The 25000-nt window shown below is 40.7% G+C and overlaps 1 protein-coding gene across 3 annotated transcripts in view; it reads left to right on the plus strand.

The window, feature by feature from the left end:
• LOC122795893 (potassium voltage-gated channel subfamily V member 2-like) overlaps nucleotides 1-25000 on the plus strand; it is an 802386-nt gene that overhangs the window by 332974 nt on the left and 444412 nt on the right. The gene's annotated exons all lie outside the window — the stretch shown is intronic.

Below are 25000 nucleotides of genomic sequence, written 5' to 3' on the forward strand. Positions count from 1 at the left end.
ATATATATATATATAGATATATATATATATATATATACACCAACTATGAGATCCCCATACCTCTGACAAAAAGGAATATTCTGAGAAATGACATCTTGGACTTGGTATATGTAAGTCCGATCTTTTGGTCATTCAGTTTCCATATTTTGGAACTCACTCTAGCAGGTTCTGACATTTCAAATGGTTACCATACATAATGTTTTTGCAGGGGTATAGAGGTCCTCCTCATGCAGTATTGGGCCTCATAATACCCCTGGGCAGTGTTATTTACACAGAAACACATACCCTGTTGGGCATTATTGCTTGCTTGTGTATTAGTGATGCTAGTGGCATGGAGTCTGAATGAACCCTACTCAGGACCTCATCTGCTGAGGCAGTGATTTAAAATGAAATTAATAGATTGAAGAGATTCCAATAGTATGTGCAACTGTTTTGGCTAGACCGAGGTTCAACTGACACTCTAGTCAGAATACAATCACCTTATAAACATCATGAGTCACATGCTTATACTATACATTTCACTGTGATCACTGAATATGCTTCCCCTCATAAATGTGAATTGAAAAATACATGTATTTCTCTAAAAAGTACAATTGTGTAAGTTGAACTTACAATGTCAGTAGAGGTACAAATGATTACTGCTGCAGTAGCCTTAGCTCTATATGTTATATTTTGCCAAGGATATAAGAGCCGGACAGCTTCCAAAGCTTCAGTGCACCTTCCACTCACCCAAACTGTCAGGCAGCTCACACTGAGCTGACTGAAAAGCAAGTTTGGGTGTGAAGCCCTTCAGAGCTTTCCTGCCAGCAGAAAGAGTGAAGCTGAGCCCTGAAAGGACAATGCTAGGAATGATAAAAAATAAATATTGACACCCTGGCATGCAAAATACACCAAAAACAAGGGGGAATGGAAGGAGGGAGGAGCTACTACAGCAGTGATCATTCAAAAATCTACTGTTATGGTTAGTTCAACTTTTACACAACTATACTGTCTTCATCATATTGAATATTGCAGCAGTAACCTCAACTATCATGGGTAGACTACCTTAGAAAACTATATTTGAGAGGTGAAACGAGAATAATCTAGGAACCCATGGAGAATGGTTCTAGCAAAACTTGATCTGGATCAAACAAGGAATCAAACTTATAGTACTTTGTAAAAAGTATGTACAGAGTGTAAAAAGTATGTACAGAGGACCAAGCAGCACCCTCTAGAATACCTCTAGAATACAACCCTTTCCAAAAAGCCATAGATGAGGCCAAGGTCCTTGTTGAGTAGGCCTTAACCTTGCCTGGAGAAGTTTTGTCATGGTGAATATAACAAAAGGTAATAGCCTTAGACAACCATTTGAAAACAGTCTGTTTTGACACAGCTTGTCCCTTCTTACCTTCACAAGAAATGAGCAATTGATTTGAAGATCTGAAAGATTTAGTAACATCAAGATAGTAGCATAGTACCTTAGTTGTCTGTAGACATCTAATGTATGGAGTATCCTTTCTCCCTTTTTTTAGGTTCAGGAAAGAAAATGAAGAAATGGATAGTTTGGCTTAAAGTAAACTCAAATACCACTTTATTCATAAAAAGAGAATTAATTCTCAAACTGTACTTATGGAAAACAAGATAGGGTTGACTCACCATAAGAGCTTACAACTCAGGTACCCTTCTTGCACATGCCAGAGCAATCACTAAAACTCTTTTCCATGTTAAGAACCTCAAGTCAGCCAGATTAGCTGGTTTAAGTGGAGCAAGTAACAGAAGCTTAAGATCCCAAGGAGGGGCCACAGATTTTCTTGGAGGCGTCTTATGCAAAGCCCCATTCAAGAACATTTTGAAATGAGACTGCATTGAAATAGGAGGATCCATGGGCAGACATGCTGAAATGGACAATAAATGAACCTTGATCCTCTGAATAAGAAAGGCCATAGGATGGTAACTCACCCAAACAGTATAAAATCAGAGAACAACTAGCTGTAAAAGGGTGCTAATTATGTTGCTGGCACCAACTAGAAAACATTTTTCCATTTGCTAATATATGATTTCATGGTAGCAAGCGTTCTCCCATCCATTAGTACCTGCTGCACATCCTCAGTAAACAGCTGCATAAAGGAATTAAGACCCTGTCATCCAGGAAGTCAAATGGAGATGACTGATGTCAGGGTATATCAAACAACCCTGTTCTTGTGTGTGTCCAGTCTGTAAGGAAGCTTGTTGTAATTGCCACTGACCATCTCCAAAAGAAAGGAGAACCACAGTTACCTGAGTCAGAAGGGAGTCACAACAATGATCTTTGAGGATTCCTTCTGAGCCTTCAGCAGTGACCTAGATATTGGATGAAAGGATGCAAAACCATACAGGAGTATTCCTAACCAAGGAAAACAAAAAGCATCTGTTTTCTAGGCATTCTTGCATGGAGTCCTGGAACAGAATTTTTCCAGGTCTAATTGAGGAACTCTCCACAAATGGATCAAATCTTGGAAGACCCCTTGTTTGACAAATCTTGGAAGACCACAGTTTCCAAGTGTGAGGAACTGCCTTGGTCCTGCTCAACTTGTCTGACACACAGTTGTGCTCTTATGGAATACAAGATGCCTGCAGAGTAAGATTATGCTGTGAAACTATATCCCAAGCTAACATGATTAGTCTGCAAAGGAGTTACAACCTGGCTCTCCTTGTTTGCTGAAGTACCACTTGACTGTGGTATTGTCTGTAACCACTGGAAGAGGTCCCAGGGACTAAAGGTTGTCCAGACAGTTGAGTGCCTTGATCAGGGCAAGCATCTCCTAGATAGTTATGTGCCAGAGTCTGTTCTTGGTGTCCCACACCCCCAGCACTGTTATCCCTTCTGAAACTGCTCCTCAAGCAAAGTCTGAAGCATCTGTGATGACTGACTGCTTTGGAGCAAGGAGGGAGAAGGGGAGACCTGGGTTTAAGGATTTTTGTTGTCTCCACCAAAAGATTTCTCTTCTGACAAACAGCAGCACTATGATTTCAAAAGATAAAAGTTGTTGATGCTGGGACCAAAGAGATTTCATATACCACTGTAACTTTCTTGTGTGGTGTTTTGGCACAGGTATTCATGAGAATCATAGATGCGGTGAGAGCCAAAATCCTGGGGTATTCCCTTGCAGTGACCAAAGTCTGTGTGGAAAACAGAAATAGATCTAAATAAAGATCTATTTTTTTTTCCTGTGGGTGAAAAGCACTTTGAACTGAGGTGTTTAGATGATATCCCTGGAACATAATCCTGTGTGAGGAAGCCAAGAAAGACTTTTGTATGTTCTTTTGAAACCCCAGCTTCTGTAAGAGATCAGTCATCAGAGAGGGAATACTGGCACTTTAAAAAGACATTGCAAAGATAAGCAAGTCATCTAAATATAGAAAAATGTGGATACCCTATAGCTTGCAATGATTTTTAATTGGAGCTAAACACTGTGTGAACACTCTTGATTCAATGGATAGTCCAAAGGGCAAAGCAGCGAACACGGTGCTGAACTGAAAATCTGATCCAAATACACAAAACATTAAGAAACATCTGAAGTCTGAGTGAATAGGAATGTGATTATAAGTATCTTTTAAGTCTAGTGTTACCAGGAAACTTGAAAGAGGAAGAAAAGGTAACAAGTTGTGAAGTGACAACATTCTGAATTTAGGCATTATCACAAACAGGTTTAGGAAAGAAAGATCCAGAACTGATCTCCAAGCATTTTCTTTCCTTGAATAAAACACAAGCAAAGGCACAAGACAAATAGATCCACTCCCAAGTGTTTTATTTAGTGCTTTCATTCATAAAATACAAACTTCTTCGGAATAAAAGTATATTTATCAGGCTGTAGATTGTGATTTATTACTGAGACTAAACAGAAATTCTATAAGATTCCAAGAGCAAGATAAGTTATTTATTGCACTTATTTCATTAAATTGCACTTCTGTAACACTTATAATTGTGCTATACAGCTAATCTACTACATTTTGCACTGTTATAAAGCTTTTTTACTGTTTTGCTGCATTTATGTACTGTTTTATACTGTTTTAACTGTATTTTTCATTGCTAGACAGTGTTTCATTACTCTAATTGCATGTTTACTGAACTACTTAACTGTAAACTGCTTTTTCATACTGAGAGTTGTATTTTCTGTTTTTGAGTGCTCTATCTGTGCTTTTCTGTGCATTTTTTATTTTTTGAGGTTTCTGTGTTCTAGTCAGGTATCTTATAACTGATTTGTTTGAAGTTAAAAGCATTCTCTAGAGTCTCATTGCTCATTTAACTGTTTAAAACTTTCATTTAGTGGCTACGGCTAGTAGCTGTAAAGGTTTTCCACCTCCCTCCCTATTATTGTGTTGTTCTTATACTTGGTGGCTTTGCAGTTGCCCACCCATACTGTATATTGGATCTGGGACACTCCTCCCAGTCTAGTGTCATTAGCTCATTCTACCGAACAGAGAGAGAGAGAGCATTTGTGAAGGCCATCCTACTTGGATTCTTAACCTTGAATTAACTTCTGTTCCAGCTTTCTCCTTTTCCACTTTACTGACAAAAAAAAAAAAAAAAAAAAAAAGAATTCTAAGCTTGTTTCTCCTTTCCTGTAATGAGTCTAGACCAAATACAGATGTAGCCAGGACTGTTTGTAAGATCCTGAACCCCCAAGCCTTTCTGTGCTGGAGGGAAGCCTTCTAGCTTATAAGTCGGAGTGGTAAGCACTAGGTAATCTATCTACCACATAAGGAGTGGTTTCTGGGCCCAGAAATTGTAGTTATTGGCCATTTGGGCAGTTTTTTATCTCTCTCAACTTTCTGATTTAAATGCCCGCATTTGCACTTGTATCCCCCCTTTCCTATAATTAGTCTAGTCCAGATACAGACTTGCTGTATCCAGACTGTTTCAAAGCTTCTGAGTGGTGCCAGACCCTGCTCTTCAATTTTTCCCTTAGATTTACTAGTTCTCTCCTCTCCTGGATTTATACTGCACTTATACTAGCTTATTAGTCTAGCACTTTACCAGACTTCTTGTAGCAATTATTGTAGCACACAAGTGCTACCAGCACTAAACTTTCTACAAGGAAATAGATCTAGTACTTATTATCAATGTCCATCCTACCAGGCATGTCTAAAGGTCAGTTCCCTGTGCTTTCTCCTATTAACCTGATGAACTTGGGCATCCTGAGGCAATGTAGCAACTGCCTCATACACTGACAACCCTCTCCTCTTACCTTCCAATACTCAGACTTGCTAGAGATGCACTTATATATCCAAACTGGAAGCCACGCATTCTCCAGCCAAGACCAGAATAGCTGGTCAAGAGGAGTAGGTCAACACTTGCACCACACCACATGGAACACATAGCCCTCCGGAACACACACCAGCACTGCCTTCACATAAAAACACAAACCACACACCCACCTTCGCGGAGGCTCTCAATAAAAATTTACCCAAGCAGCAGAGCCCTCCAAGGCAGAAACGCACTCGACCACCACAACACAACACTAGTCATGAGATACTTAACTCTCTTAAACAGTGTGCCACTCAACAAAAGCCCCTAAGGTAAAACAGCATGCCCAACACACTAGTCATAGGTGATTCAATAGTGAGGCACACTGATGTCCCACTCACTAGGTTGAATAAGGAGAAAGTAACAGTCACCTGCCTGTCAGCTGCCAGGTTCAGACACAAAAACACATGCACTCAGGTCACTCAACAACAGGTATAAATATGACTCTGTCATTGTACATGTGGGTGTGAATGACCTGAGATGTACCTCCCTGGACTACATGAAAAGAGACATGGAGGAGCTCTCAGATTATGTAGCCCAGGCGGGTATGACTCTAGCCCTGAGCAGCATCCTACCATCACACAGAATGATACCACAGTAAAAGCAGAAAATGATTGATTTTAACAACTGGCAAAGTTTCTGGTGTCATTCTAAGGGGATCCAGTATCTGTCTGCATGGGATGACATGATTGACAGACCTCAATGCTTTGCCAGAGATGGCTTGCACTACCAGGCTATAACTCATTCCACACCTTTCAGCCCCAGAACTTAGACCAAAGCTCCAAAGTGGTGGTGTCTCCATATTCATAAAGGATGCGCACACCTCCACACTGGTAGCCCAACATAACATATCAGAGCTAACATTGGGTAAGACAGTGATTCAGGTTGTAGCCTGGTATAGGTCCCCAACCATATCCTAAGACTTGCCCTCCATGTTCCTAAGCACCATGGAGAATATTAGGGTCCAACCTAACACTCTCTTACTAGGCAACTTCAACTACCCCTCCATTAACTGGGTAAACTACTTATGTACCAATACACTTGCCCAACGTTTCCTGAAGTTCATTAATTCCAATGCCCTGGACCAGCTCATTCTTTCCCCCACTAAAGGTAGAAACATGCTTGAACTGGTCATTACTAACATGGGCGACCATTGCTATACACCAGTAGTCAGCTCCTCCCTGGTTAGATCCAACCACAAACTAATCACCTTGGAAAGCCACATCCCTCCCACCCCTCCAGCAAAGGCAACCACCATGAAAATCTTCTCAAAAGCTAACTTTGGGATTCCTAAAAACAGAAGTGGCTAACTTCACGGCACCCATGCAAATGGAGAATAGTTGCATGACTGCAGAATCATACACCAATGCATTGTACGAACACGTACACAAATGCATGGATCTCACCATACCCAATAGAACCAAGACACTCTCCTCCAAAATATGGAAGCCAATCTGGTGGTCCCCTGCCATAAACAAACTCTACAAGAGAAGGAGGAAACTGATGCAGAATAAGGTGAAGTCCCAAGACTGGAAAAAACTCCCTTATCTGCCTCAACAAAAAGTTGAGATCCCATATCAAATCCGCTAAAGCTAGGTATGAAAACAGAATTGCAGCAGATAGTAAAGACAACCACAAGGCCTTCTATAGTTATGTAAAGAATCTCCATGGCAATACCCAGATTTTCCCTGAGCTACTGCATAATGGTACCTCCTATACCGAGCCAACAGATATTGCCAGTATACTGGCCAACAGATTCAGTGCCAACTTTACCCCCCCCTCTCCCCCCCAAAGGACCAATCATAATACCAGTAGATTGCCAGGCACCCAGTATTATTGCTGCACAGGTTAAAACAGCGTTGTCCAAGGCCAAGAATACAGTTTCTATGGGACCTGACTGTGTTCTACATGAACTGCAGAGTGAACTGGCACCTCACCTGTGTGCTCTGTTCAATCACAGCCTCACCTCAGGCTTTGTCCCTGCTGAATGGCGCAATGCTACAGTTATCCCTCTCCACAAAGGACCAACTACAGACCATGGGAACTATCGCCCCATTAGCTTTACAAGTCTGATATGCAAAGCTATGGAATGCATCATCATGGACCTAATAAACAAGGATATAGGGAATCTCCAAACTCTGGATCCCACACAGTTTGGTTTTGTGAAGGGTAGATCATGCCTGCTCAACTTGGTCAACTTCTTTGAGTCAGTCACTAGAGCTGTGGATGAAGGCAAGGTGGTTCATACAGCCTACCTTGATCTGGCCAAGGCTTTTGATACCATTCGCCACTCAGGAATCATAGAAAAACTCACTAAGCTTGGCATCAACCCCTGTATCGCTAGGTGGGTTGCAAACTGGCTCACAGTTTGAACCCACAGTGTGGAAGTAGCTGACTCCAAGTCAGAATGCTGATTAGTCACGAGTGGAGTCACACAGGGTTCGGTCCTGGATCCTCTCCTGTTTGATATCTACTTCTCAGAAGTCCAGGCCAATACAAAGGGACTCTGGCTGACAAAGTTCACAGACAATTGCAAGTTGGGAGCTATTATTAACTCCCCAAGTGATGTTGACATCCTACAGAATGGCCTCACTTTGACTAACGACTGGTGTCAGAACCATGGCCTTAAGCTCAATGCCAAAAAATGTGTCATCATGCCCTTTGGGAAAAAACTGTTTCCCATGAATTACCACATTGATAGTAGTCCACTGAACACAAAAGATGTTATGAGAAATCTGGGAACACAGGTTGACAGCAACCTCTCTTTTGATCACCACATTGCCACTGTGGTCAGAAGGTCCTTCTATGTGGCACATCTCATTTCTAAGGGTTTTGCATCCAGGAAGAAAAAGGTCACTGTCTCCCTCTACTCTTCCCTTATTAGGCCAATCATCGAGTACAATGCCCCATTTGGCATGTACCTCACTAGACACCTGCAACAACTGGAGAGGCCGCAAATGTACCTCACAAAGAGGATCCTAGGCCTTAATCACTTGTCCTATATGGACAGACTCAAAAAACTCTATTTATTCTCTGTCTCATATCGCCTACTTAGAGGTGATCTATGCTTGACTTACAAAGTCATGTCTGACCCAGTTCTGTTAGAAATGCTACATCTAAAGAAATCCCAATCCCTCCACACCACATGCTTCAGAGACCTCAACATCATTACCACAATTAACAGAACATGCTGGAGGGACAGGTTCATAACCCAAAGACTGACTATGCTATGGAACAGACTTCCCATACATGTCAAGCAGAGCACCTTGCTGACCCTCTTCAAGAGAAATCTTGATGAGTGGATGGGAAACAGAAAATTCACCCCGGGGATAACACCAGTGGCTCTACTCGACAAAGGCACTGGGAACTAAGGTCAGGCGGCACTATGCCAGGGTAATCCTATGCTAGGCTTGTAAAGGCCCCAGAGCCATTAGCCTATGAAACTATGAAGAGTGAACAGCTGTCTTAAATATTCAAAAAAGAAGTCAGGTGATAAAAATACCTCAATATAAGACAAGTATTTAAAGGTACATTCATCTATATACAACCAGATGCCATATACATATACCACAGAGGTACTACTAGTCAATACCCAAAATTGCATTTAGGGATGACTGCCCATGTTCAGCAGGGTTGTGGGCACTATCTCCGGTGAGAATATGCATCCCCCATCCACTCATCCAGGTTTGTCGTGAGCAGTGTCATACAGGTGCTCTGTTTCACATTAATTGGTAGCCTGTTCCAAAGATGTGGCAGTCACTGCGAGATAAATCTGTCCCTCCAGCATATTCTTTTTAAGTCATAGGCCATATTTAAGTCCCTGGAACACCTGGGTAGCCCTTGACCCATTTGATTTATGGATATGCAGTAAGTTCATTAGGTCTGGGTCTTGGGTTGTTCTGTAGGCCAAGCATAAGTCTCCCCTAAGAAGCCTATACAATATGAAGTATAGTGACAGGCATTTTAGTTGGTCCATGTAAGGAACATGCTGGAGGCCCTTGATCTTCTTTGTTAGAAACCTCTGAGGTCTCTCTAATTGCTGTAGGTGCATACCGAATGTGGCATTATACTCAATTATAGGCCAGATAAGTGATGAGTATAGGGGGGGGTTATAACTTCTTCTGCTCTTGAGGTGATGCCTTTACTAATCAAGTGAGCTACATGGAAAGCTTTCCTTACAACAGTAGACACATGGTGGTCAAAGTTAAGGTTGTGGTCAACCTGTGATCCCAGGTCCCTTACCACTTCTTGAGTACTTAGAATATTGTTATTGATTTGGTAGTGTGAAGAGACATTGTTTGTGCCGAAGGGAATGATGATGCAGTTTTCTGCAATCAGTTTAAGACCATGACTAATACACCAGTCATTGGTCTGTGTGAGACTGGGTCTATATTATAACTTCGAATTTTATAAAGTTCAAATGTTATAATATCGAACCAGTAATGTCGAATGCTGAAAACAGCAAAGGTGCAGGACACCGAATTCTTTCCCAGGGAAAGAAGTTGGTGGGCCGTTGCTGTGGCTTTGCTGTTTTCAGCGTTTGATATGTTGGAATGTTATGGGTCGGGTTCAGGTACGTGTGCGATTGTGTGTAGATTAGGGTTAGAGCGCGGGTCAGGTAAGTGTGCCGTTGTGTGTAGGTTAGGGTTAGGAGGCGGGTTAGGTGATTTAGGGTTAGGGCGCGGGTGAGGTGAGTGTGTGATAGTGACAGACCTTAGAGTTAGGGTTGGGTTAAGGTAAGTGGATAGCTAGTAGTGTATGTAAAGTTTAGTTTAGGTTTAGGTGTAGGATTTTGAGTGTATGTGTGTGGATTGCTGGTTTTTTTTGTGTGTGTTTGTGTTGTGTGTATGTTTCTCAGAATAGCAAATTTTTTCACTAGGAAAAAATTTGCTATTCTGACTGTTGGATGTTTTCGGATTTCGGTGTTTAGGGTTCAATATTATAACATTCAATGTTTACGAACTTCGATGTTATAATATAGACCCGTGACACCATCCTGGAGTATACTGACATCATTAGTGGATTCAATGATTGCACCTAATTTGCAGTCATCTGCAAACTTGGTCAGCCACAACCCTTTAGTTTTGACTTGAACTTCTGAGAAGTATATATCAAACAGCAGAGGCCCAGCACTGACCCCTGTGGCACCTGGCTGGTAACAGGTCTGCTGTTTGATGTGGAGTCACCCACTTTGATAGTGTGTGTCCAGTTTATGAGACAGTTGGTAACCTATTTTACAATGAAGGGGTTTACATTCAGTTTGCTAAGTTTATCGGTACTGCCTGAATGTGGGATTTAGATTTGCCCTCATTAATGGCCTTGGTCACACTTTCAAAGAAATCTACAGATTAAACAGGCAGGATCTGCCATTCACAAAGTCAATTGGGTAGGATCCAGTGTTTGGAGGTCACCTATGTCTTTATTTATGAGGTCCATAATGATACATTCTATGGCCTTACAGATTAGGCTGGTCAGGGTCTGTAATTCCCCAGATTTGTTGCTAGGCCACTTTTGTGGAGGGGAATAACTGTAGCTGTTCTCCATTCTGCAGGAATAAACCCTGTGATTAGGCTATGATTGAAAAGGGTACTCAGAGGTGATGCTAGTTCATGTTTTAGCCTGTTTAGTAGACAGCCTGGGATGTCATCTGGTCCTGTAGATTCCATGTTCTTTGCCTTGGACAGGGGTTTGAGGACCTGCTCTTCAGATATGTAAGGGTGGGCAGTTTGGGGGAAGGTTTGTTGTAAGTTAAGAGGGGTCAAGGGAGTGAAGTTTTTGCCAAACCTATCCACTAGTAGGTTCTCTGCCTCTGTGGGGTCAGAGTGTGTGTGATACCATTGGTCGCCAGTTCTGCGCATGCTTGGGTCCTACCCCTTAGTTTATGTGCATAGCTGTAAAAGGCCTTATGGTTATCCTTGGCAGTATTTGCTAGGTTTCTCTTAAAGGAGCTCTTGGATGATTTGACAAGTTGTCTTATTTGCCTGTTATGGCTGAGGAAGGCACTTTTCCATTGTTGGGTCCTTGTTTTTGTTTTCTTCAACAGCAACTTTTTGCATTTATTGTAGACTTTGTTGATGCTGGAAGTCTACCATGGCAGCTTGATTTTACTTGGGGCTCTGGCTTTGATTCTTTCTGGTACAGCCAAGTTTATACACTTTATAGTTTGTCTTGATGACATTTTTTTGTCTGATTTCACCCTTGGTGAGTTCTGGTGTTAGTGTCAGTTTGAGGTGACTGATTTGTGGTCAGTTTTATCTAATGAGGGTCCGACAGTTGCAGAAGTATACCAGCTTGACATGTTGGTGAAGAGCAGATCTAGAATGTTTTTTTCCTCTTGTCGGGGTATGGACAATTTTCTCCAGGGCATTTGAATTCAAAAAGTTAAGGAACTTTTGTGCTACTGAGTGTGGACTACAGTAGGTTTCCCAGTTGATGATGGGATAATTGAAATGCCCCATAACCAGTGTGTTCGGTAACATTTGGATTGCCTTCAATTTGTTTAAGCAGGCTTCGTGGGTATCATGACCCACAAAGAGGGATCCATAATTGGCTAGAACCTGAATGGGGGTCTTATCCACCATAACCTGGACCTGGAATAACTCCATGGAGTGGTTCAGTCTAACTAAATGTGAGGTGAATGTATCTCTAATATAGATTGAAAACTGCCTCCTTTGGTTTTCACATGTTCCTTTTGCAGTCTAAAGGTGTGAAAAGCATTGTAGCCTTCTAGGGCCAGGGTACTTTCTAAGGCCTTAAACTAAGTTTCTGTGACTGCACAGATATCTACATCTTCTAGTGACAGAAGTGCTACCAGGGAGTGGAGTTTTTGGTTTAAGATCCTAGCATATAGCAGCATGACCCTTATTTTGTTCTGATTAGTTAATTTCACATCAGTAATGTTGTTTCTGAGACCTTGCCTAAAAAAGGCACTAGAAGGGTGGCAAGAGCCTTTGCCAGCAGCTGAAAGCTTAGGGGTGCCATGTGCAAGCTGTCTCTGGCAAAGCAGCAAGGTATGTCAACCATAGATTCCCAGGCAGACAGGAACTGGATCCCCTTGGAATGACACCAGTAATGAAGCCAATAATTACAATCAATCATGTTTTTGTTTACACTGTGGCATCATTCTAGGTGAGGGTAGTATGCTGCTCAAGGCTAGGGACATACCTGCCTGGGACACATACTCAGAGAGCTTGACCATGTCTCTCTTCATATAGTCCAGGGAGGTACATCTGATGTCATTCACACCAACATGAACTATGACAGAATTATAATGGTATTAGCTGCTGAGAGACCTGAGTGCATGCATGATTTGGTGAAACCTGGCACCGGACAGGCAGCTGACCATGACTTTCTCTTTGTCCAACCTGGTGAGTGGGACATCTGTGTGTCTCACTACTGAGTATCCAATGACAAGAAAACTTGGCTTTTGAGTGTTACACCTTACGGGCTTTGTGGGTGAGACAATGGTGTTTGTATGTGTCATGGGTGCTGTGGAGACTGTATTAGCTGTAGCAGACTTGTGCTTTGGAGGTCTCTGGTGTTTTGGTAAGTTTTTTTGAGAGAACCTCTGTGTATGTGGATTTACATATTTGATGCATACTATGTGTATGCATAGTGGTATATGTATGTGTAGTGGTAGCATGTGAATATGTAGTGGTGGGTGAGTTGGTAACTTTGTCCGTGTTACTGTTTTGAGTGAGGGAGAGCATGGATTCTAGATTCTTGGTGTAAATGCTCCCACACTCTGTACTAGACTGTGTTATTAATAGAGGGTTGTCTGTGTACATGAGGCAATTGCTACACTGCCTCAAGAGACCTAAGTCAACAAGGTTGGCAGGAGAAACAAGGGTAGTCCAACTGTCCACAATGTTGGATTGAAGACTGTTGTCACTAGGGGTGGCTTTTCAGAAATGATTACAGGGGGTTCAGTGAATGGATATTTCTGCCTAGGGTTTAAGGGAAATTTTTTTGAATTTAACTGTCTGGCTTTGGCACACAATTCCACGGCCATGTGCTGTGCTGCGCAATGCACAAACAAGCAGAAACCTTTTCAGATGCAGGGCCTAAATACCAGAACTAAAACTTGAAGAAATCTCTAACAAAATTCAAAAGGACCAATAAGGATGCTTATTCCAGCCCCTAGACCATCCACCCTTTACCAGTCAGGTGCCAATCAAGCACAATTTCTCTCAGAAAAGTGCACATAGACCCCTTCCAATCCAAGATGGCCTGGAAAACATGTTCAGAACAAACAAACCACTACAAACAGTTCCAGAAGCAGCAGACCTGGATCTGGTCTATGCTACAGCTACTAACAACCCTAGTGTCAGTTGGAAACACTATAGAATATTTAACATTGTAGAAAAATAGCAGTGAGGCACTGAAAAAAAACATTTAAAACAGTAGAAAATCAGCCAGGAGGCATAATTCATTATTAAAATCACAGTCTGACAATGAAGTTGCTTTGCATGTCTTAAGGAAGCTTAGTTTAGCAATGGCTGTTAATTTGTTGTGGCATTACATTGTTTAACTTCCTGTCAGTGACCATCCTTAGCTATTCCTTAAAGAAGCAGGAAAATATAAGGCAAGGAAAACTATTTATTAACTTGAATTTGTTTTCTGGAAATGTCTGACTGGGTATTGAACCCCTGCATTTGTTTTCCGGAAATGTCTGACTGGGTATTGAACCCCTTTTCAGGGGAGACACGGGGAGAAAATGTTAATGAAAAAATTAACATTAAAGTACATGATTATTTATCAAAGACATGCCACACTGGATGCACATTAGCAAACCCATCCTCCTGTCTCACATCGTATGAATAAACTGTCTGACTGACAGTCAGGCTCATTCGGTGGCATCGGCAATGTTTCTACATTAAATTAATAACATATACAATTATTCAGAGACAGTATTAATCTAATTATTTTAAAAACTTAACAAAGAAACATGTTTTGCACCAGGATGCATTTTCTGAACAGTAAGAAGTATGAAACTTCCAGGTCTTCTTACATTATTTACTTACTCTAATCCTTAGTTATTTAGAGGAAAAGCAAACATTTTACAGGAGGATGTGCAAAAAAAATGAAACAGAGTCAGGGTTGTCCTGCAAAAAGTTGAGAGGTTTGGCTTATGCATGTCTAAACTGAAATACGGGCTACAGAGAGGCATTTTTAAACTCATAGAATAGTTGACGGTATATTTTTAAATATTTCTTTTATTGAATTAACATGTTAGCAATATAAATAATAGATTATATGTCAATGACATTTTCTAGAACAAAATGACATAAGCAGATAAAGAAATTACAATATGTACAAACATGTCAGAGAAAAATGGCATTAAAATAAAAAAAATAATAATAATATAATAGGGATATGATAAAAACAGATTGGAAAAATTATTTCCAATGATCCAATAATTTTAACACTTTAGTCCAAGGATTGTTGAATGAAGATGTTGAAGGCAACCTCATTTTTTGATAGCAGATTCATTACTTCTTTAAGAAATGAAAGAAATTCATCAGAGAGATGAGGTTTATTCTTCTTCCAATTGTCAATGATGGTTGTCCTCACCAAATTTAATATAGTCCATAACAGATAATAATCTTCTTTAAAAAAAATGAAAAAGAAACATTATACAAAACCAAAAACGTATCTAAAGTTATTTTAGAGAATGGGCCAACAGTACATCAGCACCCTGATTGGAGAACAAACTTTCTCCAGCAGGGTATTAATGTACAAGTAACACCCACTGAAAAACAAGTATGCCGCTTCATGTCAGCATATCAAGCTGCCATGGAGCTCGGACAGAAAAAAATAACGGTCTCCATTATTTTACGCTCACTAAGAAGTGATTCTGCTGTTTAGGGAGTGTAAAATGTAAAAAAAAAAAAAGAGAATTAAAAGGAAAAAGTGTGTGTGTGTGTGTGTGTGTGTGTGTGTGTGTGTGTGTGTGTGTGTGTGTGTGTGTGTGTATTTCTGCTTCTGTGTTTGTGTGTTTATGTTTCTGTCTGTGTATAAGAATGCATGCATGAAAGCAAGGAGTGTGTGAGTGAGAAAGAGAGAGTGAGGAGTGAGAGCGATCCAACCCTGGCAACGGCAGCATTCAGGAGGTTTATGTAACTCTCACCTCTTAGATCCAGTTAACTGAATAAAACCTAAAATAAAGGGGGAACAAAGGTTCTAAACAGGAACATATTCCTGTTAAAAAAATTACAAAGTTGCTTCAATAATAGGACTTGTGTTAGAATGCATTTTCTGAAGTGCAAGTGTGTGTGGGGGTGTCTGTGTGAGAGAAAGAGAGAGAGAGTGTGTGATCGATGGACCACTGACAGCAGCAGATAAGAGGTTTGCATACCTCTCGACCTTTTAGCTCAATAAATCTGGATAAAACCTGAAATAAAGGGGCGAACAAAAGCTCAAAAATAGGAACAGATTTTAAATTGTCATACTTAAAAAAATTAAAAAGTAAGTTAAATAACAAGTTATGTGATAACATGAATTTTCTGATGGAAATAAAGTCTAAAAGTTAAATATATGTCATTATTTAGTGACTTCAATCACCAATGACTGGCAAGAAAACATTTTAGCAGTAAGGGACCAAAAAATAAAGCAAATAGCTAGATATTTTTAAAAAGGATATATTGTGGATCCAAAATGCTTCCTCTAACACCATTTACATATACTAGAGCAACTTTAAAACATTAGGTGGAGGAACTATTTTACATCAAAAATATATAAAACATAATATAGTAATAAAAAATATAAATAAGTAAGTAAAAACGACAGTTTTACAGACAGCCCATTTTTAAGCACAATAATACCCTCCAGGGTGTGTGTTAATTTGTAATTTCATGTCCTTCCAGAGGTGTAGAGGCCCTGGGTGGGCATTAATTACACATTAACACACACCCTGTCAGGCATGATAGCTTGCCTAGAGAATGGGTGAACTGTACATCAGCACCCTGACTGGAGAACAGACTAATGTAAGTTTGTTCTCCAATCAGGGTACTGAGGTACAGTTTTTCCATTCTGTAAGCAAACAATAATGCCTGACATTGTGTGTGTTAATGTGCAATTAAAGCCCTTTCAGGAGTGTAGAGGCCCTGGGCGGGCATTCATTACACATTAACACACACCTTGTCAGGCATTATTGCTTGCTTATCCTACCACATAGCTTTACAGTAAAAGTCTATTTTTTCCCAAAAATCTTTAAGATATAAACAATCAAACATAACATGTTGTCATTTAGCATAATAGTTGACAGTATAAGCTTCTGCGAGACCTGTCAACTGTACCTTAGTTATATGGACATCCCTAATTTTGACACAGAATGCTGCTTCACCAAAAGGGACTATTTTTGTGAAAAGGAGATGGTTTACAGTCTGTAAATAACGGTAGCATGTTATTTTACCATAGCCACCTCTCCGAAACAGAGAGTACAACTTAAAAAGTATCAGGCATCAAACATGTTGACATTTAGCATAATAGTTAATGCATAAATAGACTCATTGACTGCCATGGACAGCACATGAGCAGGCAGCCATTTCCTTATTTTCACAGTAGCCCCTATCAATCATCAAAGCCATGTCCAACCCAGCATGAAAAGGCCAGGGTGGCAAATCTTTGATAAATAACCAAGTACATTATAAACACACATCAAGGACATTCACATTTTAGATCAGGTAGTTACATGCAAGCCTTATGCAACAAACATTTAAACTTTATGTAGTAAATCGGGTAATTATGTACAATTCTTATGCAATATACATACAGACATTATCAGGTATTTATTTTCAAGTATTAAACTATTAAGCATACAGGCTTTATACAGCTGGATATGCATTCAGATTAGTCACACTTCAAGAGAGACCCAATAGATAGTGCAAAGTATCACAAGCAAAGTGGACACAGTATTTTAGAACTTTGTATAATTTAGTGGATCAAGCGACATAATGGTACCTTGGAAATAATGTCTATAGAGCGTTACTAATTAGTGTATAACACTGTTATTCTGTGTATCAGTCATCATGGTGCATTGTAAACAATGAATATAGAGTTTTGTTAATTGTTTGTGGAGACATCTAGACAGTCAGTTTGGGGAGGAGCAGGGAAAGATCAGTGTTGCTACAGAAATTGTTTTAGCTCATATTTGAAGGTGGGTAGATTGTTGACAAATATGAGTATGGTAGGGATAAAGTCCTAGGATTTTGAGATAATAGTCAAGTATAAGACATCACCGGGTGAGTTACTGTCTTTTTGTGTGAGGAGAATGTGGTGATTTTCGGAGAGAAGGGGCCAATTAGGATCATGCAGTTGGAGGGTATTTTGGGCAAGGGCAGCTGTCAGGATTAAGCTTTAAATTATGGGAAGTAACTAAGTGTGAACACTTCAAGAATCTGCAGCCAGCTGAGGTTTTAAAGGGCTGTACAATTATGGGACCTATGGGATTGGTTATTGGTATATTTTTTTACTATTTTGTTGTTACATTGTTCTAGTTTAAGTCTGATTGAATCTTGGAGGTTGATGAACACTGGGGAGAAATGTAAAAGGTTAGGGAAGAGAAAGGTAGAGGCAATATTTTTCCTAGCTATGGTTATTGACAAAATGTTTAGATCTATATAACATTCCTAGTTTATAATATTTTTGAATGGCTTGTTGTATATGTAAGTGAAGTGCAGTTCCAAGTATACTAAATTAGTAATTTAGAAAATGGTTTAGTTGGATGGGTGTTATAATGTTTAGCCAGCTTCATGACATACATGGCTATTATCCCTGGCTACTGTGCAAGTGACCTAAATCCAATGAGCTACTTGGATACCTGTAGGAGAATGGAGGGGATGGCAGAAGGGAGTACTGATGTGGTGACTCACCCATCCTTGGAGGGATGGAGGGAGAGAGGGAGATAGACAGCTCTAGCGTGCCACATATGTGACACCTAGGGACAACAGTAGGTTTTGCACATAGTGAGATATGAGCCCACTAAGCTCATTCAACTGAGTGCATCTCACATCTTAGCCAAGAGGAACTCAGCGCACAAAGGTATGCCTCTCCTTGGAAGATTCTAATAATGGAGCTATGAAGGGCAGGCAGGGGTGAACAGGGTGTTCCCAGGTGTTGAGGGTAGACTGCTCTGCAGGACTAGCAAGCTGGGCCTATTCCATGCCATTTGAATCTCCCCAGAAAATGGAGGGCTAATTGGGATTCCTGGGTAGGAATGAATGAGCTGTAGGGCTATCACCTAGCCTACAGAATGTCTTGCTCCCTTCCTCCTGGAAAGAATGATCCAACTAGGTGCAGGCAGAGGTATCGTCAGGCAAGGTCCTGCAGGGAGCAAAAGAATCATTATCCAGTGTTATGTGGAAAAAGTAATTTTATTTAATTAACAAATACATACCATCTTCACTTCCAAACATGACCACTCTGATACTACAGAAGTAAGAAGGCAAATAGTGCCATAACCTAGTAGACCTGTATTTATTAACAGATTATAATATGTAATATTCTTGAAATGAATACTTTTTACTACTCCACTTACAGGCTGCTGGAAACTTGATACCGTTCTTGAAATCATGACAGAAATGGCAATGTGATAGCGCTGTTCCTTTTTCTTCAGTGTTCTTATAATCTTTTGTATATTGATCATGGTACTAATGGAATTTCAGTAATACTTCCATTCCCTACTCTTTGATAGTAGCTCTTCATGTGGTCTCTATAGGAACTGGATGTTACTCAAAAGCACTGGATGGATGAAAAATAAACAACTGCATTTCTTTCCTGTTCAGATAGGCTTATAGTTTATAGGTTATTATTAGGCTAGCTCTCCTTGTAGACCATTTTAAACTTAGCTAATTTCCTTTCAAAGGTGAGAATCAAAACTTGTACTTTGTGTTTATGAGGTAAATACCTTAACCATTATGCCAGCCATAAACCCCTACTAGGGGAGTTGAAATTAGAACCTCCAGCCCTGTATTCATGAGGCAAATATCTATGTACAAAGCCAAGCAGGCCATCACCCCCCTTCCACCAGTACCCTGTCCACCCTTGGCCACACTTCTGAGCTCCACTATTGCCATCTTCGAAGGGGAAACATAGCTCTGTGTGTCAAATTCCTCTTGGTTAACAGTGTGGGATGAACTTGAAAGGGTGAGCTTAGTAGCACAGGCTGACTTGGTGAAATTCATAAAGAACTGCAGCATGGAACAGTATAGTCGATGGTACACCATCTTGATCTGTTTTGTACTTCTCCATGTAATGCTCATTGCCTATGTCATACATAAATCATTAATTATTATACCTGTACCACTGTGAACCATATATGAATCCTGAGGTATTTAGTTATGATACATAAATCATTACCTGTCGTACATGAAAGATTAGTTATCATACATGAACCATTAGTTATCATACATGAATCAGTAATCATATATGTATTATTAATTCTTATACATGAATCATTATTTATCTCTGGGACACAGTGAAAGGCTTTCTGAGTGGCCCTCTCTGGCTTTATTGTGTAAACCTTGTAGCAAGACAGACAAGATGTACACATGTAAATTACATGCAGTACACATGTTTAGAGTGGTTCTAGTGTGCACTTATTAATGTACTCATACTTCTGACATTGCTCACTCCTTTCACCTTCTAACCCTAAAAATAACACGGAGTGCTCTTTGTCATAGATTGTCTCCACCATGTCTTCAGAAGTACTCATTGTCCTGACTTACTTCTATCTTCCTGCTACATGACATTGCACATTGCCCAAGTGCACAAGTGTCTTGTGGGTTAGTGGTTCCTCTCAGCAGGCCAGTGGTCACAGTCACCGATGCTATAGAAATCTCAGCAAAAAATCTAAGTAAAACCTCCACCCCTGGTGTTCGGGTGGGCAGGCTAATGGTACCGGCAAAATCAGGATACAGCAACACGTAAACGAAGACAATGCAGATGAAACAAAAAAGACGTAGATCACACCTCACAAGTAGTGCTTTAGTTTATTAAAGCCACCAAAGCACAGATTCCAAACATGCATACTTCTCAAATATAGTATAGTAGGAATGTTAGACTACCAAACTGATAGCCATAAACATTAGGGTGTCGACCAAAAATCCCAATTAACAAACCAAAACAGTGAGTAAAAAGGTCACACAGGATAACCACTTGGTAAAAAAACACAAAAAAATTTTGTAAAGCTAGAACTTCTAACGTGTTGTACCTAAAACCTCTTGTGTCTGAGGCATCACGGGAAATATGCAAATGACCCCTTGCAGATATCACATGCTCCAGCTATCACTCAATCCAAAGTTAGTTTGGAAAAGAGATCTAAACCATGTCAACTCCAAACTCTAATAGAATGTTGTTGCTGAAAAATTTTCTTAAAAGCTACGTACAAAATTCATGTTGAAAAAACTATGTTGAAAAACAAGTTAATGAGGGAGGTTAGGCTACATTTTTCTTCTAAATCTTCTTCAGGATGTCTATGGAATCCTTATGGTAAACGTACCAGGAACAACTTGAAGAAAACACATAAAACAAAATAACAAAATACAAACATACAAACATACAGAAACAATTGAGCCAAAGTGAAAGATCAGAAAACCAAAATAAAACTAGAAATTGTTTAGAAAACATGTCAAGGTAAATATGAACAATCCAGTAAAAAACAACAGCAAATCAAAACTGTGAAAACATGTAAAAAAACAAGTATAAATAACTAGTATAAAGTTCCAAACGAGCAAATCACGACCAAACAGTGAATACCTGGTGGTCGTGCCTGTGATACTGAGGTGTTTTTCGGCAAAGTTAGTGTTGTAACTTCCATAGATTCAGTACTGGAATGATGGATTCTGCATAGTTTAGTCCTGGCTTGAGTCTAGATTGTAATCTAATCTGACAGATGAGTTCTCTCTTTTCCAGCAGTGAGTTGTAATCGCCCTTAAACGGTGTCTTGGGGATGTGGTCCAAAATGTGAAATTTTAAGCTATTGTGACCCGGAGAGACCAGAGCATGTTGTGCCAGCTGGTTGGAATGTTTTAGGTAACAGAGGTCATGCAAGTGTTTTGCTACCCTGGTCTTCAAAGCGTTCACAGTTTTGCCCATGTAAAAAGCAGCACACTTGGTGCAGGAGGCACGATAAACCACTCCTTTTAGATTACAATCCCCCTTGACATTGGGGTGGTAGAACTTCCTGGTATTCAGGCAAAAGAAACCAGAGGACTCACTCATGTGATGGCAGTAAATGCATGGTGGGTCACTGCAGGGAAAGGTCCCTGGAGAGTCCAACTTGGGAGCTGTTGGATGTTCCAGGTAGTCCCTGACACCCTTGCCCCCTCTGGCTGTGGCGGTGGGCCTGGAGGGGAAAATGTGCCCAAAGCTCCTGTTGTTTGTAATAATGGACCAGTTGTCAATAACTATCATGGTGATGTCCGTATAGTCCATGGAATAGTCCATGATAAGGTTCAGTTTGTACTTTTTGTCCTGGAAGCCAGGGACTCTGGTGCTGATGAAGGGATTGTAGGGTCTTTGTATGCATTGAGTGATGACTGGGTCTAGGATCCTGTCTAGCAGACTCTGGGAGTAGCCTCTGGCCAGGAAGTCTTTCTGCAGGTTGTGCATATTGTGAAGGAAATCTGACATTTCTCTGGACACCCTGGAGATCCTGAGCCCCTGAGACTTGACCACGCTCACCTTCTGCCTCAGAGGGTGCATACTGGAGGCATGCAGGAAGAAGTTGACCCTGGTTGGCTTTTGGTACAGGTCATGGTTCAGGGTGGTAGAATTAGCCTTCTTCCTGATGGTGAGGTCAAGGAACTCTATTTCTTCTTGGTGCTGTTTAGCCATGAAATGAAGGAAGGGGGTGGTCTGGTTGATGTGTTCCAGGAAAGTGTCCAGGTCATTACGGCTCCCCTTCCAGACCAAAACAGATGTTCTCAATAAACCTGTAATAATAGGTTATAGGTTCATAGGTAGGTACTAGGCTATCGGCCCTAGGGCCCATACAAGCCTAGCCAAAAAATGTACCCTGGCTTTTGCCACCCAAGAAAATTATTTTCCTGTGCCCCTGTCGAGCAGAGCCACAGAAGTGATCCCCGGGGTGAATTTCCCATTTCCCATCCAATCATCAAGATTTTTCTTGAAGAGTGCTAATGAGAAGCTCTGTTTGACATAGATAGGTAGTCTGTTCCAGAGTATGGGAAGTCTCTGGGACAGGAATCTATCCCTCCAGCATGTTCTGTTTATTGTGGTGACAAGGTTTAGGTCCCTAGAGCATGTAGCTCGGAGGGATTGGGATTTCTTTAAGTGGAGCATGTCCAACAGCTCTGGGTTTGACATAGCTTTGTATGCTAAGCAGAGATCGCCCCTGAGTAGGCGATATGCGATGGAGTAAAGCTGTAGTTTTTTGAGACGGTCTGCATAGGGCATCTGTTTGAGGCCAGTAATCCTCTTTGTGAGGTTTTTCTGTGGTCTTTCCAGTTGTTGTAGATGTCTTGTGAGGTACATACCAAAAGGGGCATTGTACTCTATAATGGGTCTAATGAGTGATGAGTAGAGGGGAACAATGACCTCTTTTTTCTGGATGAGAATCCTTTTGTGATGAGATGAGCCATGTAGAAGGATTTCCTGACCACTGTGGTGATGCGATTATCAAAGGAGAGACTACTGTCCACCTCTGTCCCAAGGTCTCTTATCACATTTTCAGCATTAAGTAGATGTGGCCAAAGTGGGGGGAGTTATAAATATGGTCTTGTTTCCTAAGCGCCGTGTTGGCCAGACTGGGTGCCATGGCTGCCCCCATGCCAATGCTTGTGCTCTGTCTGTAGTGCCTCCACAGGGGTATTTCACTTGGTATGCTTGTTAGTTAAGAATACATGTTACAGATGCTGTGATGTATCTATTTTGTATTTTCATTGTACACTTCTTCAAATATTAAAATCCAGTATAGTAATTCTTGAAAATTAGCAATGACAGAGGGAAACATTTGGAAAGATTTAAATATTAAGTAATTTACATTAGTTTATGTCAATCACTTGTTTTATATTTGATGCTATACTAAGCAACTGCAAACACATTACGCCTTTTTGTGAAGCCCACCTGAGTGTCAGGTAAATTTATTGTCATACCTAATAGTGAATACATATTCTGATCCAAGCCTGATAGCTGGGACCACTCAATCTAGCCATGATTTTTATGCTCTCTCTCTCTCTCTCTCTATATATATATATATATATATATATATATATATATATATATAAATATATATATATATATATATACATATACATATATATATATATATATATATATATATGGGCTCCCTGCAGAATGGCAAAATACTGAAACCTCAAATTGCATATGGTCGAGACCATATGATCAAAGTTTCAGTATTTCGAAATTCTGAACAGAGATCTGCATACAGCATGGAATGGGAGATTTACCTTTTCCTCACTGTAGTGTGATCTCGGAGTTGGCATATTTAAGTAGTGGGGGTGTGGGGGGGGTACAGGGGGGGGCTTGTCCCCCTGTATAATCGTTTAAGTAGTTGTTTTTTTGGGGGGGTTGTTTTGGAATTCATAGGTTCATAGGTTGGTGCTAGGGCCTATACAAGCCTAGCTATAACAATTCTCTGGATATTTCTTCCCACAATATTTACTTATCTGGACCCCTGTCTAGCAGGGCAACTGACATGATCCCCGAGGTGAATTTCCTATCTCCCATCCAATAATCAAGGTTCCTTTTGAAGAGGGCCAAGGAGGCACTCTGCTTGCCATGTATGGGCAGTCTATTCCAGAGTATGGGGAGTCTCTGGGTCAGGAACCTATCCCTCCAGCATGTTTTGTTCATTGTGATGACAAGGTTTAGATCCCTGGAGCATGTGGTTCTGAGGGATTGGGATTTCCTTAAGTGGAGCATGTCCAACATCTCAGGGTTTGACATGGCCTTGTATGTTAAGCAGAGATCGCCTCTGAGTAGTCGATATGCCACAGAGTATAGCTGGAGTTTTTTTAGACTGTCAGCATATGGTATCTGCTTTAGGCCTGTGATTCTTTTAGTGAGATATTTCTGTGGCCTTTCCAGCTGTTGCAGATGTCTTGTGAGGTACATACCAAATGGGGCATTATACTCTATAATGGGTCTAATGAAGGATGAGTACAGTGGGACAATGGCCTCCTTTTTCTGGATGCAAAGCCCTTAGTGATGAGGTGTGCCACATAGAAGGATTTCCTGACTGTTGTGGTGATGTGGTTATTGAAAGTGAGACCACTGTTCACTTGTGTCCCTAAGTCTCTCATCACACTTTCGATGTTAAGTGTACTGCCACCTATGTGGTAATTCATGCGTACATGTTTTTTTTCAAAAGGTGATAACTATACATTTCTTGGCATTAAGCATGAGCCCATGGCTCTGGCACCAGGCATCTATTTCTGTAAGGCCCTTTTGTAGAATATCCACATCATTTGGGATTCAATAATGGCTCCCAGTTTGCAGTCATCTGCGAAATTTGTTAGCCAGAGTCCCTTAGTGTTGGTCTGTACTTCAGAGAAGTAGATGCCAAACAAGAGTGGTCCTAGGACTGAACCCTGAGGTACTCCACTTGTCACTTGTCTGGAGCTGGATTTGGAGTCGGCTACTTTTACAGTCTGGGTTCTGTCAGTAAGCCAGTTGGTGACCCATCGAGTGACGTAGGGATTTATGCCCAACTTAGTAAATTTATCTATGATTCCAGAGTAGGGAATGGTA

This window comes from Protopterus annectens, chromosome 2.part2, assembly GCF_019279795.1.
Source record: "Protopterus annectens isolate FY-2018-M chromosome 2.part2, PAN1.0, whole genome shotgun sequence".
In the NCBI taxonomy this organism is placed as follows: Eukaryota; Metazoa; Chordata; order Ceratodontiformes; family Protopteridae; genus Protopterus; species Protopterus annectens.